Source organism: Mesoplodon mirus (assembly GCF_964341445.2).
Source record: "Mesoplodon mirus genome assembly, chromosome: 11".
Lineage (NCBI taxonomy): Eukaryota > Metazoa > Chordata > Mammalia > Artiodactyla > Ziphiidae > Mesoplodon > Mesoplodon mirus.
In genome coordinates, this window is record NC_138987.1 from 100591015 (window position 1) to 100610108 (window position 19094).

At 44.3% G+C, this 19094-nt stretch overlaps 1 protein-coding gene across 13 annotated transcripts in view; it reads right to left on the reverse strand.

Moving 5' to 3' along the window:
• Positions 1 to 19094, reverse strand: part of RAD52 (RAD52 homolog, DNA repair protein) — a 56535-nt gene that overhangs the window by 21151 nt on the left and 16290 nt on the right. For 4 of the 13 annotated variants that reach the window (XM_082635275.1, XM_082635274.1, XM_082635289.1 and 1 more), the window contains exon 1: positions 9084 to 9380. The exons of 1 other annotated variant lie outside the window; for it this stretch is intronic. The gene's annotated coding sequence lies outside the window, so the exon portion shown is untranslated. Of the gene's footprint in view, positions 1 to 6819; positions 8802 to 9083; positions 9381 to 9441; positions 9770 to 9882; positions 10036 to 15759; positions 15857 to 19094 lie in introns of those variants that run through there. 8 more of the 13 variants (XM_082635276.1, XM_082635273.1, XM_082635284.1 and 5 more) reach the window with 6 other exon arrangements.

Consider the following 19094-nt stretch of genomic DNA (forward strand, 5'->3'; position numbering starts at 1 on the left):
GTGAGAGGCCCGCATACCACAAAAAAAAAAAAAAAAAAAGATTCAATATATTGAAAAAACGACAAAACCAGTCTCTGTCCATAGACTAAAACATGGAATTATTCTTTTTTTAAAAAAATTTACTTATTTATTTTTTGGCCACGTTGGGTCTTTGTTGCTGCATGCGAGCTTTTCTCTAGCTGCAGTGAGCGGGGGCTACTCTTCGTTGCGGTGCGTGGGCTTCTCATTGCGGTGGCTTCTCTTGTTATGGAGCACGGGCTCTAGGCACGCAGGTTTCAGTAGTTGTGACTCACAGGCTCTAGAGCGCAGGCTCAGTAGTTCTGGCGCACGGGCTTAGTCGCTCCATGGCATGTGGGATCTTCCTGGACCAGGGCTTGAACCCGTGTCCCCTGCATGGGCAGGTGGATTCTTAACCACTGCGCCACCAGGGAAGCCCTGGAATTATTCTTTTTGCCAGTTTTAACTTTGGAAAAAGTGCTTACTGCTCCGCCTCCCTTTCTAAAACTGTCCACAAACCATTTTCCTGTTATAAAATTAAAATCTTTATTGTAGAAAGCTTTAAATATATCAAAACTATGGGAAGAAGTAAAATGTGGCTGGATCCCCACCAGCAACAGACAGCTGTTATCTTCTTCACATATGACTGTGCTTGTATATGTGTGTTTTATGGGTATGTACATGCGTATCTGTTAAACCAAAGTAGATTCCCAATGTATCAGGCGTATCTTACGCAGGACCTCAAGTCTTGGCCCTGCCTGTCTCTGAGGCCTCAGACCACTGTCTCCACCCTGGCTGCCATTAGGAGGACCACATACGCGAGGGCACAACCCTACGGCCCCTACTTCCTGCTCACAGGGATGCCTCTTACCTCCCACCCTTGGCCTCCCTCCTGCATTTGAGGTGTGAGAACCCGTGGGACCCACCTGATGCCCACACATGCACAATCTGCACATCTGGGGGAGGTGATGTACCACGGGGCAAACCTTTTACCAGGGAGACAAAGGCGCTGAGGAGTAAATCCTCTCCTCCCCTCATTTAGGTGGCTGTCCTGGGGTGTGGCTCTTTATACCTCCTCCAGGGAGACAGCTTAAGGAAACCAAGCAATCAGTGTCCTTGTTACCAAGGGGTGGCCAGCTTGGAAATGCACGCTTGAACTGACTTCATCTTCCATCTCTCCTCAATCCCCTTTTCCTTCACTTCTGCTTCCTGGACTTGCACTTCCTAAAAAACAATAGCACATAAGCTTTTGCCTCAAGCTCTAGGTCCTGGGGTCCCCAGGCCTAGCAGACACTAGGGGCGCTGTGCTAACTATCCCATCAGCTCTCACCGCAACAGCACACGCCCAGCCTAACTTCCACACGCCAACACCTGCATCTCTGCCTGCGGGCTTGCTTGGCATCGGGCCCATTCTGCACCTGTCCAGGGTCAGCTGCAAGTACCAGAGAACGGACGCCCCTGGAGCGGCCCTCAGTGACTGACGGGAGCTGGCATTTAAAGACCCTAGATTTCTCAGCCCTTCTGTAGGATACGCTAAGCCGTGAGTTCTGCGCTGGCTCCAGGCTCCTGGTGGAATCAGCTTGGGTTTGCACCCTTTGCTGCCTGCCTTTTCCGTCCCTCCTCACTGCCTCTCTGTTCTCCCGGTGTGTCTTGAGGTCAGTCCCCAGATACACTACTTGCATTTGGAGAAGACATGGAGGGGGCAAAAGACACCCCCACACTGGAGAAATCTGGCAGCCACCTTAACCAAGCAGTCAGACAGAATAACATCACCAACATCTCTGCCAATCCAGTTGTGGCTCTAATCATGAGGAAACAATCAGACAAGTGGAAATCTACCAGGCCTGAACTCCTCAAAAATATCAGTGCCTCAGAAAACAAAACAAAGCAAAACAAAAAGGACAGTGAACTCTTCTAGATTAAAGGAGACTGAAGAGACCGGACAACACACTGTGTGACCCTTTATAGGAGTTTAGATCAGAAAAAAAAAATCTGTAAAGGATATGACTAAGGCAATGGGGGAAATCTGATGATGAACTGCATATTGGACAATGGTTCTGTATCACTGTTACAGATACTGAGTGTGATAACTCTATCATGATCATACAGGAGAATGAACTTGTTACTAGGAGATACATGATGAGGTATTAGAAAAAACTGTCATGTTTTCTGCAACTTACTCTCAAATCATTCAACTAATAAAATGTGTGCATGTGTAAAGACAGGGAGAGAAAGAGATAAAGTAACAAACCTATGAATCTAGGTGAAGGATATGCAGGCATTCATTGTATAACTTTCCTAGAGGCTTCAAATTTTTCAAAATAAAATGTTAGGAAAGACTTCCTGATAGCCAAAGTTATGGCAGCTACATAAATCTAAATATCCCAATACATCTGCCAAAACCTATATGCACCAACAAAAGGAACAAATAAAACCACAAATATCCTGTATCTCCTAACATAATTAGAAGACTGAAAATGGAAGTTTCAAATTGCCTAGAAGTAAAAATATATATATATCAATTTCTGGTGGAGATAGTTCTCGAACTCTCATCTCGACTTTTTGAGGAGAGCAAGGTGGGACCCAGATGGGAAGAGAAATGCATAGAAGGGGAAGAGAAGGATGCAGACCCCAAGATAGAACTAAAATCACTCCCGGAAAAAGAAGACCCACACTAGGTATGAAGATACCGACGAAACGTTCTGGGAGATGAGTGCAGCCTCTGGAGAAAGAGCCAAGTGTGTGTACAACTCAGTGAGGCAGAACTGGCAAGGCGGGGCTTCTGAGAAGAAGGAAAAGGAATGACGGATGCCCTTTGAGACTGTCCTGTGAAGGGCAAAATTTAGGATCCTATAAGACAAGAGAACATTTAAAAGTCAAAGGAGGGCTTCCCTGGTGGCGCAGTGGTTAAGAATCCGCCTGCCAATGAGGGGACACGGGTTCGAGCTCTGGTCTGGGAAGATCTCACATGCCACAGAGCAACTAAGCCCATGCGCCACAACTACTGAGCCTGTGCTTTAGAGCCCACGAGCTGTAACTACTGAAGCCCAAGCGCCTAGAGCCCGTGCTCCACAACAAGAGAAGCCACCGCAAAGAGAAGTCCGTGCACTGCAACGAAGAGTAGCCCCTGCCTGCCACCACTGGAGAGGAAGCCGGGGCCCAGCAACGACAAGCCAACGCAGCCAAAATGTAAATAAATAATAAAATTACTAAAAGAATAGGAAACACTCGAAGAAGGAATCTTGTAAATCACCCCAAACTGTCAATCCTGTTCACAAAATGCAAAATTAGATATAAAAAAGAACTTAAGATAGTTCAATAGTGAACTTAAGATAGTTCAAAAGAAATTAAATAATCTGAAAAAGAAGAAAAAATAAAAGATTGAAAATAACAAAGGAGCTTCAGGGTCCTGGGGGAAAACATCAAAATGGCTAACACATATAATCAAAGTCCCAAACGAAAAGGTTAAAGAGAATGGGGATAAAAATTTTTTTTAAATAATGGCTCAAATTTTCCCAAATTGGGTGAAAGGCATAAGTTTATAGATTTAGGAAGATCTGCAAATCTCAAAGCAGGATAAACACAAAGGAAATCACACTTAGATACACCATAGGCAAAATGCTAAAAACCAAAAATAAAGAGAAAACCTTAGAAGCAGTCAGAAGAAAATGGCACACTGTATACAGAGCAACAATGTGAATGATGGCTCCACTATGAGTTAAAAAAACATACTTAGGAGTAATTTTAATGAACAATGCATAAGACCTCTTCAAACTATAAAACAGTACCAGAAGAAATTAAAGACCTAAATTAAACAGGAGATGCACCACGTTCATACATTTGAAGACTCTATACTGTTAATATGTAAATTCTTCCCAAATTGATCGAAAGATTCAATGCCATTGCAATCATAATCCCACGAGACTTTTTTTAGAAACTGGTAAGATGATGATTCTAACATTTATGTGGAAAATGCAAAGGATCTAAACTAAACAAATCAAACTTGAAAAACAACAAAGTTGTTGACCTACACTGCACAACTTCAAGACTTACTATAGGGCTTCCCTGGTGGTGCAGTGGTTAAGAATCCACCTGCCCATGCAGGGGACACGGGTTCGAGCCCTGGTCCGGGAAGATCCTACATGCCATGGAGCAACTAAGCCCGTGCGCCATAACTACTGAGGCTGTGCTCTAGAGCCCGCGAGCCACAACTACTGAAGCCCGCGCACATAGAGCCCACGCTCCGCAACAAGAAAAGCCACCGCAATGAGAAGCCCATGCACCGCAACAAAGAGTAGCCCCCACTCGCCGCAACTAGAGAAAGCCCGCAAACAGCAACAAAGACCCAACGCAGCCAAAAATAAATAAATAAATGAATAAATGTATTTATTTATTTATTTTTTAAAAAAAGATCTACTATAATTAAAACAGGGTGGTACTGACATAAGGACTGATCAACGAAACAGAAGAGTCCAGACATCAACTGCCATGTATACAGTCATCTGAATGTCAACAAAGGTACCAATGCAGTAAAATGGCATTTTCAACAAATGATACTGGAACAACTGGATATCTGTATGGGAAGAACATTTAATATTCTTCACAAAATAATTTTCACACCATTCACAAAAACTAGAGATGGATCATAGGCCTAAACATGAAAGCTAAAACTATAAAATTTCTACAAGAAAATACATAAGTGTACCTTCACAACCTGGAGGTAACCAAGATTTCTTACTTAGGACTCAGAAAGCAATAATTATAAAAGAAAAAATGACAAATATGACTACATCAAAATGTAAAACTTTGCTTATCAAAAACAACTCTAAGAAAATGAATAGGCAACCACGAAGACTGATATCCAGGATATAAAAAGGACATATAAAGAACTCCTACAACTCAATAATAAAAAGACAATTAACCCAATCTTTTTTTTTTTTTTTTTTTTTTTTTTTCTTTTTGCGGTATGCGGGCCTCTCACTGTTGTGGCCTCTCCCGCTGCGGAGCACAGGCCCCGGACGCGCAGGCCCAGCGGCCATGGCCCACAGGCCCAGCCGCTCCGCGGCATACGGGATCCTCCCAGACCGGGGCACGAACCCGCATCCCCTGCATCGGCAGGCGGACCCTCAACCACTGCGCCACCAGGGAGGCCCATAACCCAATCTTAAATGGGCAAAAGATCTGAGCAGGCATTTCACAAAGGAAGATATAAAAATGTCAATAAACACAGGAAAAAGTGCTCAACATCATTAGTAATCAAGGACTAAAATTAAAACCAACCATAATGACATACCACTCTACACCCACTAGAATGGCTAAAAATAAAGACTGACAACACTAAAAGTTGGCAAGGATGTGAAGTAACCAGAATGCTCATACACTGTTGGCAGGAAACAGGCTGATAAAACTACTCAGCTATAAACACATGGTACCCTTCATGAAAAAAGAATGTCTTGAAGATGAAGCCAGCATTCCAGAGTTTAGAGCAGCAGGCCACAGAGGATTAGTCTCAGGCCTTGAACCCTAATGGTTCTTTATATACCTTGGATATCAGTTCCTTGTCAAACAGGTGTCAGAGCTTGTCTATTCATTTTCTTAGTTACCTTAAATGAGAAGTTTTCAATTTTGATGTAATCCAATTTATCTTTTTTTTTTCCCCAGTGGTTATTGCTTTCTAAGTCTTGTCTAAGAAACCTTTGCACACCTCCAGATCATGACGATATTCTTCCATATTTTCTTCTAGAAGCTTTATGGTTTTATCATTTTTGAAACAAATCTGACAATTTCTTTAGAAATTAAACATGCATTTGCCATATGACCCAAGAATTCTTCTGATAGGTGTTTTTCCAAAGAAATAAAAACATATGACCAAAAAAAAAAAAGACTTTTGGGGGGGGTGAGGGGTAAGAGCCTTAGCTAAGATAGTGGCTGTAAGCACGAAATTGATGAATTCAAGATATTAAGAAGATTGGCAAAAATGTTTTTTTATTCTCATCTATTTCCTTATCACCTAAAAGCATTTCTAATTATATGTGGAGGGAGGGAAAAAGGAAGGAAGGAGTAAAGAGGAAAGAAGGCACGCTACATAAGGATAGTTTCCTCTTTTGTCTGACCTCGTCTTTATTAAAGACAGGGCAGGGCATTATCATGAAGGGTTAAATAAGCCACCTTTAAAAGCTTAAAACTTTAGTTTGTAAACGTGGGACAGCAATGGAAATTTTAGGCTGAGAATTAAAGGTCTGTGTCAGCAGCGAATAACTGATGGAGAGAGCAGCTGGAGTCTACGTTACAACAGTCCAGAGAGGAAATGACAGAGGCTCAACCAAGAAAACAGCCACGGAGAGAGAGGGTGGACTCTGGATTTGCATCACAGGCAGAAGTGACCAAGCTCAGTGACCGGTGAAGTTCTGACTGTGCAGATCAAGAAGAACAGGACTGGGTATCAAAATTCTTTATTTTCATTTATGTACGTGCTACTCTCATGTTCGTAATACTTCTTTCAAAATTTAGCAAGAGTAGAAAAAGAATTATTTAAGTAAAAAGAAGGAAACAGATCTCAAAATGTCATCTCTTCCTTGAAGCCTTACACACCTCACTACACTCTCAACAGAATTAACCCTATGTTCCCATAGCATTTAGACATTTATCACAGCACACCATAACCCACACTCCGCTGCTGGAGAACAGCGGGGCCGTATACTAACTACCGAATCTCCAGGACTGAGCAGAGTCCCTACCTAGCTTGCAGAATAAAGAGCATTTTAGCTTTATTTTAGCTCCTCTTCGCTTCAAAACTGCCAGAACGTTATTAAAAATGAATACCTTGAGGAGCTGCCCTGGTGGCGCAGTGGTTGAGAGTCTGCCTGCCAATGCAGGGGACGTGGGTTCGTGCCCCGGTCCGGGAAGATCCCACATGCCGCGGAGCGGCTGGGCCCGTGAGCCATGGCCGCTGAGCCTGCGCGTCCGGAGCCTGTGCTCCGCAGCAGGAGAGGCCACAACAGTGAGAGGCCTGCGTACCGCAAAAAAAAAGTAAGTAAATAAATAAATAAATAAATAAATAAAATAAATGAATACCCTGAGTGGACAAATGTTAAAAGTCACAGAAGTTGAATCAATATCCCCACTAGGCTTTCTGCCCTTGAATAACTAAATTGGTTACATAGTCCATTCTCACTATTCATGATACTCATGTTCTACAGTTACCATGAACACTCAATAATCCAATACCGAGCCACTGCTCTTAGCAGAAATACAGGCCTAGGTTCCTGCGAGCCCCCAGTCACTACAGTTTCATCGACCAGTCAGTACAAAAGCTTGCTTTGCCTGCTTCTGTCTATTAAAGGCACCCTATTTCGTATGTATTGTTGATGCATAACTACTGAAATCACAGCCAACAGCACATAACTCAGGCCCGAACAAAGCTCATCTAAGAGAAGCTTGCCGTGCGCGTCTCTGTAAGGCACATCACAGCCACCCTGCACTTCGGAACACCACACAGCACTTCAGCACTAAGCTTGGAGAACATTCTAAACCGTGAAATCACAGCAACATGGATGGACTTGGAGGGCACTGTGCTAAGTGAAATAAGTCAGAGAGACAAAGACAGATACTGCATGATATCACTTATATGTGGAATCTAAAAAACACAACAAACTAGTGAACCAAACAAAAAAGAAGCAGACTTACAAATACAGAGAACAAACCAGTGGTTGCCAGTGGGGAGAGGGAAGAAGGGAGGGGCGAGAGCGGGGCAGTGGAACTTCTGAACGTTGTAAAGAACTATAGAATTTAAAGAATCCCTCATTCAATATTTAAAAAATGCGTTAAAGAACGTGGAATCACTAACGAAAAGCATAAAACTGTGGCACTAAACATGCCACAACAAGGACGCAGGTTTACAGTGTGAGCGGAGACAAGAAGGCAGGGGGACGCCTTGCTGGACCTGAGCTGGGGACGGGCGCGTTGGCCCTGCTATCTACTTGGAGGCTCCCGAGGAGTGTTAGCCGGGCCGTGCATCCGCAAATAACGGAGATGAACTGGGCGTGCTCGGAGGTCAGACGTCTCTCTCCCACAGCTCTCAGCCACCTTCATGCGCTCACCTCCGAGTCCACCAGGTTCCTATCACGCGCCAACAGGTCTTGGCGGCATCGCTGATGACACCCGCACACCGACGCTTCTCTGCCTGTGACCACCACAGCCGACGGCCGAGCAAGTGCTGAGCCGAGGACAGAAACCCTGGCAAACTTTCCTGCAAGACAGCTGACCCGACGCCACTGGACACGACCTGGTCCGATCCCAGAGTTCAATGTTGGGAGAAGGGTTTTAAGTTGACTGTGCCTCCGACTCTGAGTTCCGTGGAGGAACAGACCTCAAAAGGTCTCGGAAGCCAAAAGGTGCAAAAACCCAAATGCCCATCGACTGACGGAGAAACACAACATGGTCTCTCCCTACGCTGAACTAGTACCATTCGGCCGTAAAAAGGGGCGAGTGCCGACCACTGCTACTGCGGACGAACCCCGAGGACCTAGGCAGCGCGCAAGGAGCCGCCCACGAGAGGACGAACGCCGTCTGACTGCACTGAGGTGAACTATCCTGGCCCCGCAAACTCAGAGACAGAAAGCGGCCCGGTGGGGCTGGGGAGCGGGACAGGAGAAGCGTCTGCTACGAGCTCGGGATTTCCTTCCGGGGCGATGAAACGCTCTGCAATTGGACAGCGGTGATGGCGGCCCAATCCCCTGACTAAAAACCACTCAACTGGTCTCTTTAGAAGGATGAATTTAGTCGTATGTGAATTCTCTCTCAATTTTTAAAGAAAGGTCTAGAAAGGCTGAAGACGCGCTCACCTGTCAAATCCCTCCTAAACGGTTAACTCCGTCCCCGCCGTAGCCTCTCCCGCCCGGCGGCCCAGCCGCGGACATCCCCGCCCGCGGGCACCAAATACCCCGCGGCCCAGTCCCCGCCCCGCCCGTCCCGGCGCCCTCGGGCCCCAGCGCCCTCGCGGTTCAGCACACGCTGCTGGGCCTAGGACCATTGGGCCGGGACTCCCAAGACGAGCTCCCCACCCGGCGGAGACCCCACTCACGAACCTCCGCCACGCAGGGCGCACGAAGCTCCGTCCCGACTGAACGCGGGCAAGAGCGCTCGCGCACAGCCGCGCAGAGGACGCTGGGAAGGAGGTCCAGGCGGGAGAGCGCGCCTGGCTGGGGTGGGCTGAACGCGGAGAAGAGCGCTCCGGCACGACCGCGCAGAGAACGCTGGGGAAAAGGTCCGGGCCGCTCTGCCCCGGGCCATAACTGCGTGAACGCGCGGAAGGGCCCTCGGAAGAAGGTCCGACCGAAAATGTGCCGGGCCGCTGCCGGGCACAGGAAGAGGAGTCGCAAGTCAAGTCGGAGGGGGAGCAGAGCCGTTTGTCGAGAGCCGCAAAAGCAAGCTAACAGCGCGAACCTGACCTCCGTGCCGCCGCTCCCTCCGCTTGGCTTCCGCGGACCCTGCGCTGCCGGGCTCTCTGCTGCCCCCTGGCGGCCGGCGAGCTCGCCCGGCCTCGTGGCGCCGCCCTCAGCGCTCCCAGCCCGGCAGCCCGAGCCCGACGAGGGGCGGCAGGACCGCTCGGCGCCGCTCAGTGCCCCTAGGCTGCTGCGGGAGAGGACCGTTCCCCTGCATCCTAATAAGGCCGGTCGTCAGAGCGCGGCCTGGATCGCAGGCCGAGGAGCCCGCCGGCCCAGGCCGCGCCCGCTCCCGCCCGGCACACGCCAGTCACCGCCCCGCACACATCCCAGTCTCCGTCCTGGCTCCACACGCCCACCTCCCCGCACTCCCCACCCCCACCCCCGCCCCCGGGTCTGCAGGACTCCCAGGCGCTCGCGTCGGGAGACGCTGCGTGGCGACATGCGCTCGGGACGTCTTACAGCACCGAGCAAAGCAAGATTAAAAAGTTGTCATCGCGACTCCGAGCTGATTGCGGAAAACTCCAACAAAATCAGTCTCTGCGTTTTCCAGCTGTTGCCCCGGCGCCCTTCTAGCCGCGCGGACCTCCATGTGAGCAGCAAAGCCCCGGGCGAGTCACTTCCTGCTGGGCTGACTGCTCACTCCTCCCGGGAACACCCCCCGCCCCCCCACCCCCAATGCATTTGGTAAAGAAAGGAATGTTGGCTTCCAAATGGTGCTGGGACAGTTACTGTTTGGGGTTATATTCCTTATCAAAATATGCACTGAAATAAATTACAGCTGAATTCAAGGGCGAAATGTTAAATATACGCAGATACACATAAAACAAAGTAAAAAACATATGCAGAAGAATATCCGACCTCAGAACGCAGAAAAAAGCTTTCTAACTATAAAAGCTGATAAAGTAATCATGAAGTAAAAGATGGATAACTGTAGCTACCTACATTCAACTTTTTTAGCTTCTGGAAGGAGAAAATAAACAAGAAAAAGGGGGAAATATTATTGACATGTATGGTGAAGAGAATTCATATATAAAAACTTCTAACAACTCAGGAAATATAGACAAATGAAGTGAGTGGATATTTCACAAAAGGAGAAAGATAATAAATAGGAAAAAAGGTTTAACTTTAATAAAACCAAAAAGCATACATATTAAAATAAGTATATAAATATAGATGCAAAAATCCTCAACAAAATACTGGCAAACAGAATCCAACAACACATTAAAAGGATCATACACCATGATCAAGTGGGATTTATCCCAGAGATGCAAGAATTCTTCAATATACGCAAATCAATCAATGTGATACACCATATTAATAAATTGAAGAAGAAAAACCATATGATCATTTCAATAGATGCAGAAAAAGCTTTTGACAAAATTCAACACCCATTTATGATAAAAACTCTCCAGAAAGTGGGCACAGAGGGAGCCTACTTCAACAAAATAAAGGCCATATACGACAAACCCACAGCAAACATCATTCTCAGTGGTGAAAAACTGAAAGCATTTCCTCTAAGTTCAGGAACAAGACAAGGATGTCCACTCTCACCACTATTATTCAACATAGATTTGGAAGTCCTAGCCACGGCCATCAGAGAAGAAAAAGAAATAAAGGGAATACAAATTGGAAAAGAAGAAGTAAAACTGTCACTGTTTGCAGATGACATGATACTATACATAGAGAATCCTAAAGATGCCACCAGAAAACTGCTAGAGCTAATCAATGAATCTGGTAAAGTTACAGGATACAAAATTAATGCACAGAAATCTCTTGCATTCCTATACACTAATGATGAAAAATGTGAAAGAGAAATTAAGAAAACACTCCCATTTACCATTGCAACAAAAAGAATAAAATACCCAGGAATAAACCTACCTAGGGAGACAAAAGACCTGTATGCAGAAAACTATAAGACACTGATGAAAGAAATTAAAGATGATACCAGCAGATGGAGAGATATACCATGTTCTTGGATTGGAAGAATCAATATTGTGAAAATGACTATACTACCCAAAGCAATCTACAGATTCAATACAATCCCTATCAAATTACCAATGGCATTTTTTTACAGAACTAGAAAATTTAAAAAATCTTAAAATTTGTATGGAGATACAAAAGACCCCGAATAGCCAAAGCAGTCTTGAGGGAAAAAAACGGAGCTGGAGGAATCAGACTCCCTGACTTCAGACCATACTACAAAGCTACAGTAATCAAGACAATATGGTACTGGCACAAAAAAAGAAATATAGATCAATGGAACAGAATAGAAAGCCCAGAGATAAACCCACACACCTATGGTCAACTAATCTATGACAAAGGAAGCAAGGATATATAATGGAGAAAAGACAGTCTCTTCAATAAGTGGTGCTGGGAAAACTGGACAGCTACATGTAAAAGAATGAAATTAGAATGCTCCCTAACACTATACACAAAAATAAACTCAAAATGGATTAGAGACCTAAATGTAAGACCAGACACTATAAAACTCTTAGAGGAAAACATAGGAAGAACACTCTTTGACATAAATCCCAGCAAGATCTTTTTTGACCCACCTCCTAGAGTAATGGAAATAAAAACAAAAATAAACAAATAGGACCTAATGAAACTTAAATCTTTTGCACAGCAAAGGAAACCATAAACAAGACGAAAAGACAACCCTCAGAATGGGAGAAAATATTTGCAAATGAATCGTCAGACAAAGGATTAATCTCCAAAATATATAAACAGCTCATGCAGCTCAGTATTAAAAAACCAAACAACCCAATCCAAAAATGGGCAGAAGACCTAAGCAGACATTTCTTTTTTTTTTTTTTTTTTTTTTTTTGCGGTACGCGGGCCTCTCACTGTTGTGGCCTCTCCCGTTGTGGAGCACAGGCTCCGGACACACAGGCTCAGCAGCCATGGCCCACGGGCCCAGCCGCTCTGCGGCATGTGGGATCTTCCCGGACCGGGGCACAAACCCGTGTACCCTGCATCGGCAGGCAGACTCTCAACCACTGCACCACCAGGGAAGCCCCCTAAGCAGACATTTCTCCAAAGAAGACATACAGAAGGCCAAGAAGCACATGAAAAACTGCTCAACATCACTAATTATTAGAGAACTGAAAATCAAAACTACAATGAGGGCTTCCCTGGTGGCGCAGTGGTTGAGAGTCCGCCTGCCAATGCAGGGGACACGGGTTTGTGCCCCGGTCCGGGAAGATCCCACATGCCGCGGAGCGGCTGGGCCCGTGAGCCATGGCTGCTGAGCCTGCGCGTCCGGAGCCTGTGCTCCGCAACGGGAAAGGCCACAGCAGTGAGAAGCCTGCATACCGAAAAAAAAAAAAAAAAACTACAATGAGGTATCACCTCACACCAGTTAGAATGGGCATCATCAGAAAATCTACAAACAACAAATGCTGGAGAGGGTGTGGAGAAAAGGGAACCCTTTTGCACTGTTAGTGGGAATGTAAATGGATACAGCCACTATGGAGAACAGTATGGAGCTTCCTTAAAAAACTACAAATAGAACTACCATATGACCCAGCAATCCCACTACTGGGCATATACCCTGAGAAAACCATAATTCAAAAGGAGTCATGTACCAAAATCTTCATTGCAGTTCTATTTACAATAGCCCGGAGATGGAAACAACCTAAGTGTCCATCATCGGAGGAATGGATAAAGAAGATGTGGCACATATATACAATGGAATATTACTCAGCCATAAAAAGAAACGAAATCGAGCAATTTGTAATGAGGTGGATAGACCTAGAGTCTGTCCTACAGAGTGAAGTAAGTCAGAAAGAGAAAGACAAATACCATATGCTAACACATATATATGGAATTTAAGAAAAAAAAATGTCATGAAGAACCTAGGGGTAAGACAGGAATAAAGACACAGACCTACTAGAGAATGGACTTGAGGATATGGGGAGGGGGAAGGGTAAGCTGTGACAAAGCGAGAGAGAGGCATGGACATATATACACTACCAAACGTAAGGTAGATAGCTGGTGGGAAGCAGCCGCACAGCACAGGGAGATCAGATCGGTGCTTTGTGACCACCTGGAGGGGTGGGAAAGGGAGGGTGGGAGGGAGGGAGACACAAGAGGGAAGAGATAAGGGAACATATCTATATGTATAACTGATTCACTTTGTTATAAAGCAGAAACTAACACACCATTGTAAAGCAATTATACTCCAATGAAGATGTAAAAAAAAAAAAAGCACTTAGAAATTTAAAATATGATACCTAACATAAAAATTTCACTAATAAGTTTGGAAGATAAGGTTAAAAAAAATGTCTCAGAAAGTTGGTCGAAGAGATGGATAATAAAAGAGAAACAATATGAAAATTAAAGCATCAGTTCAAGTCCAACATCTGACAAATAGGTATTCCAGAAAGAGAGAATAAGAAAACACCTGGAAGAAATTAATACAGAGAAAACACAAAAAAACTCTTCAGACCTGAAAGACATACATCTTCATATTGAAAGGTCCCACCCCAGGCCTCAGAATGATGAATTAAAAAGGAGCTACACTGAGAAATTTTATACCATAAGAGGTAGAGGAAATACTTTAAATGAAAGTATTCAGAATGCCAACCAAAAAAGTATGTTACATACAAAGTATCAGGTTACATCAAAAGTATCAGGGGGCTTCCCTGGTGGCGCAGTGGTTGGGAGTCCGCCTGCCGATGCAGGGGACGCGGGTTCGTGCCCCGGTCTGGGAAAATCCCACGTGCCTCTCGGAGCGGCTGGGCCCGTGAGCCATGGCCACTGAGCCTGCGCGTCCGGAGCCTGTGCTGCGCGGCGGGAGAGGCCACAGCGGTGAGAGGCCCGCGTACCGCAAAAAAAAAAAAAAAAAAAAAAAAAAGTATCAGGAATCAGACTGCATTTGGACTTCCTCCGTGCCGCAACAGAAGCTAAAAGACACTAAAGATTCCAAGGGAAAATAACTTCTAACCTAGAATTCAATACCCAAATTATCAGTAAAGTGAATGAATAAGTAAAGATATTTTTAGACACACATATGCTCAAAAAAAATTAACTTGTTGCCTACCTTTTCTCAGAAAGCTAGAGAAGAATGTCTCTTCTCTTCAAAACATAAAAGGAAACTAAGAAAGAGGAAGGCACAGGACTCAGGAAACAGGATCCAACACAGAAAAAAGGCCATGAAATTCCTTAGATGATAAGAAGTGAAAATCTCAGGAAGGCAGCTGCGCAGCAGCCAGGGGACCACGAGTCTGAAGTGGAGGAGAGGACGAAGAGCTCCAGATGGAATGTCCACAGGGGGAAAAACGGTGCTGAGAGATTTATCTGACTTTTGGGATATGTGGAAAGTTGTACTGAGAAGAATTGATGAGTCCTTCCCAATTAAAAAAAAAAAAAACCAGAATGACAAGGGTCAACTGGCAAATGTTGAGGAGGTGCTGGAGTTGGAAAATGATCATTTGGCTACTGTCGTGGTAAAGATTGAATCAGGCAAGCATCATCAATGGATGTTAAATCTGAGGGGAGATTTGGATGAGGAGCATACTGGCATGATGTTAAACTGTCTCCCCATAGACATACGCTGCAAAGGAGGAAGGAAGACAAAACAACAACAGTAATGGTACGGTGGAGAAGTTGGGCAAACCTTGACCAGGTGATGAGGATAGCGGGACACTGTCTCCAGATGCGATGCCCCGAGGAGGACACCGCATCCCCTCGCCGTGTTCCAACAGAGAATGCGTAACCTCCGTCCAATCACAAGAAACATCAGACAAGTGCAGAATGAGGAACGTTCAGTTACAAGAGAAAAAGTGTGTGTTAGGCGCAGGGGTGGTAGACACTGCCTTCTTCAAAATGTCAGTGTCAGAAAAGACAAAGGCTATGAAAATGTCCCGGGATCGGAGAGGGTAAAGAGATCTGACAAACAAATGTAGTACCCGACCCTAGACTGGATCCTGTGCTGGAGGGGGAAAATGCCGTAAAGGACGTTTTTGGCTCAGTTGATCATGCTGGAATATGGATGATCGATGACATTCTGAAATCAATGTAATCTTATGAATTTATAAAGCTGACAACTGTGGTTATGTTAGAGGAGAAAAACCCTTATCCTTAGGAAATACACACTGAAGTATTTAGGGTTAAAGAGCGACAATGGATGAAACTCACCCTTTAATTATAGATAGATGGATGGATAGATAGATAGATACATAGAACACAGATAAAGCAAATGGAGTGAAGTGTTAACTATAAGGCATATCTGGGTAAAGTGTATACAGGTATTCCTTGTCCTATTTTGTTTTTAAATAAATTTGTTTATTTATTTATTTATTTACTTACTTACTTATTTATTTTTGGCTGCGTTGGGTCTTCGTTGCTGCGCGGGCTTTCTCTAGTTGCAGTAAGCGGGGACTACTCTTCGTTGTGGTGTGCGGGCTTCTCATTGCAGTGGCTTCTCTTGTTGCAGAGCACGGGCTCTAGGTGCACGGGCTTCAGTGGTTGTGGCACACGGGCTCAGTAGTTGTGGCTTGTGGGCTCTAGAGCGCAGGCTCAGTAGTTATGGCCCACAGGCTTAGTTGCTCCGCGGCATGTAGGATCTTCCTGGGCCAGGGCTCGAACCCGTGTCCCCTGCATTGGCAGGCGGATTCTTAACCACTGCCCCACCAGGGAAGTCCTCATTGTGGTTTTGATTTGCATTTCTCTAATAATTAGCAATGTTGAGCATCTTTTCATGTGCCTGTTAGCCATCTGTATGTCTTCTTTGCAAAAATGTCTATTTAGCTCTTCTGCCCATTTTTTGATTGGGTTGTTTGTTTTTTCGATATTGAGTTATTTGAGCTGTCTGTATATTTTGGATATTAACCCCTTGTCAATCACATCATTTGCCAATATTTTCTCCCATTCCACATGTTGTCTTTTCATTTTGTTGATGGTTTTCCTTTGCTGGGCATAGAAGAACAATTTTTTAAAAGGAAAGTGTTCATTTATGTAGTTAAAATGGTCTTAAGCTTCCGTGTGAGATATGTGGCTTTCTTCTGTTTTGTGTAGAGTGCTGTATAACATGTCACTTCACAATATTTTACCAGTTAGGGGTTCCCATAGTATAGTAAAGGGTTAGTATTTCTCATTCATTCATTTATTCACCTTTCATCAAATAAATATTGATTAAGCCATTCCTATGTGAAAGACACCAATGCAGGCAGTGAGGATGGAGCGAAGAACAAAGTCCAGGATCCCACGGAACTTGTATCCTAGAAGGCAGAGAAAGGTCGAGCAAGCAAACAAATACACGGTATGGCTGGTAGAAGGAAGGGCTATGACGAAGACTGAGGCAGGAGCTAGCATGATGAGAACGGTGGTGCTGTTTAGATGGAGTGATGATTTGGGGAAGGCGTCTCTGATAAAGTGACTTTGCAAAGAACGAAATGAAATGAGTGAGAAACTATAAGGGAAAAACTACCCTCTTCCTCCTGTGTATTTCTCCTTTACTCTCATAATATTGACACACTCACTCTTCCAACACCAAATGTGTGGGTTTTCCACATATGCAATTCTCTACAACACCAGCTGGGCGTCCTACAATGCCATTCAGTTCTGACACTAACTGGAGTTAGGCAGACTCCACGGGTTAAGGGTTCAGTCCCACAAGACTGACCCTCACTTCAAACGCCATTTGCAAATAATAGGTCCCCAAGCTATCCACCAATTCTGTCTGAGTTGTCTACAAATCAGAGGTTCCCCCTACTGGCCTTCTTGGATTTGATCATTTGCTAGAAGAGGTCACAAAACTCAGGGAAACACTTAATTAGGTCTACCAGTTTATTATGTAACAAAGGATATGATAAAGGACACAAGATGAATAGCCAGATGAGAAGATATGTAGGAACTGGGTCAGGAGGGTCCCAAGCGCAGGAGCTTCTGTCCCCATGGAGTTGGGGTGTGCCGCCCTCCCAATACATGGATATGTTCACCAACCATAAGCTCTCCAAACCCCAATTTTGGGATTTTTATGGAGAGTTCATCACATAGGCATGATCGATCATTAGCTCAGTCTCCAGCCCCTCTTGCCTTCTCAGAGGATGGGGGGTGTGGTCTAAATGTTCCAAACTTCTAATCATGGCTTGGTCTTTCTGGTGACCAGCACCTCCCCTGCCCCATCCTGAAGTTATTTAGAAACCCACCCAGAGTCACCTCATTGGAACAAAAGACACTCCTATCATGAAGAAAATGTCAAAGGATTCCTAAATCTCTGTGTCACGAACCAGGGTCAACGACAAAATGTTAGAACAAAAGATGCTTTTAGCACTTTTATCATTTAGGAAGATTACAAGAGTTTTAGGAGCTCTGTGCCAGGAAGCAGGGACAGAGACCAATATATATTTACACACTTTTCTTCTTTTTCCTTTATTACATTATGTAAGTTTAAGGTGTATAATATGATGATTTGATATACATATGTACTGTGAAATGATTACCAGAAAAAGGTTAGTTAACCCATCCATCACCTCACATTGTTACCTTTGTGTGTTTGTGTGTGTGTGTGGTGAAAATTTTTAGTATGTACTTTCTTAGCAACTTGAAGTATACAATGTAGTATTAACCAGTCGCCATGCTGTACATACACCCCCAGAACTTATTCATCTTATAACTAGAAGTTGGTACCCTTTGACCATTTTCAGACATCCTTCCCCACCCCCATTCCCTAACCACCAATCTACTCTCTGTTTCCATGAGTTTGAGGGTTTGGTTAGATTCTACATATAAGTGAGATCATACAGTGTTTCTCTTTCTCTGCCTGACTTATTTCACTTAGCATAATGCCCTCAAGGTCCATCTATGTTGTCACAAATGGCAAGATTTCATTAATTTTTTATGGCTGAGTAATATACCATTGTGTATATATGTACCACATCTTCTTTATCCATTTATCCATCCATGGCCACTTAGGTTGCTTCCACATCTTGGTTATTGTAAATAATGCTGCAATGAACATGGGGGTGCAGATATCTTTTCAAGTTAGTGTTTTTGTTTCCTTTGGGTAAATACCTAGAAGTGGAATTGCTGGATCATATGGTAGTTCTATTTTTAATTTTTTTCCATAGTGGCTGTAGCAATTTACATTCTCCACATCCTTGCCAACTGTGTTATTTCTTGTCTTCTTGATAATATCTATTCTAACAGTTGTAAGGCAGTATCTCGTGGCTTTGACTTACATTTCCCTGATGAACATCTTTTCATGTACCTGTTGGCCATTTGTATGTCTCCTTTAGAAAAATGTCTATTTAGCTCCTTTCTCTAATTTTTAATCAGATTGTTTTTTTCCTATTGAGCTGTAGGAGTTCCTGATATATTTTGGATATTAGTGCCCTTACCAGATATGTGGTTTGCAAATATTTTCTCCCATTCTATAGGTTGTCTTTTCATTTTTTGGATTGTTTCTTTTGTTGTTCAGAGCTTTTTAGTTTATCATAGTCCCACTGTTTTTTTTGTTTTTTTTTTAACATGCCACGCAGCTTGCAGGATCTTAGTTCCCTGACCAGGGATTGAACCCGGGCCATGGCAGTGAAAACACTGAGTCCTAACCACTGGACTGCCAGGGAGCTCCCAGCTATAGTCCCACTTATTGATTTTTGCTTTGTTGCTTGTGTTTCAAAAAATTGTTGCCAAGACCAATGTCAA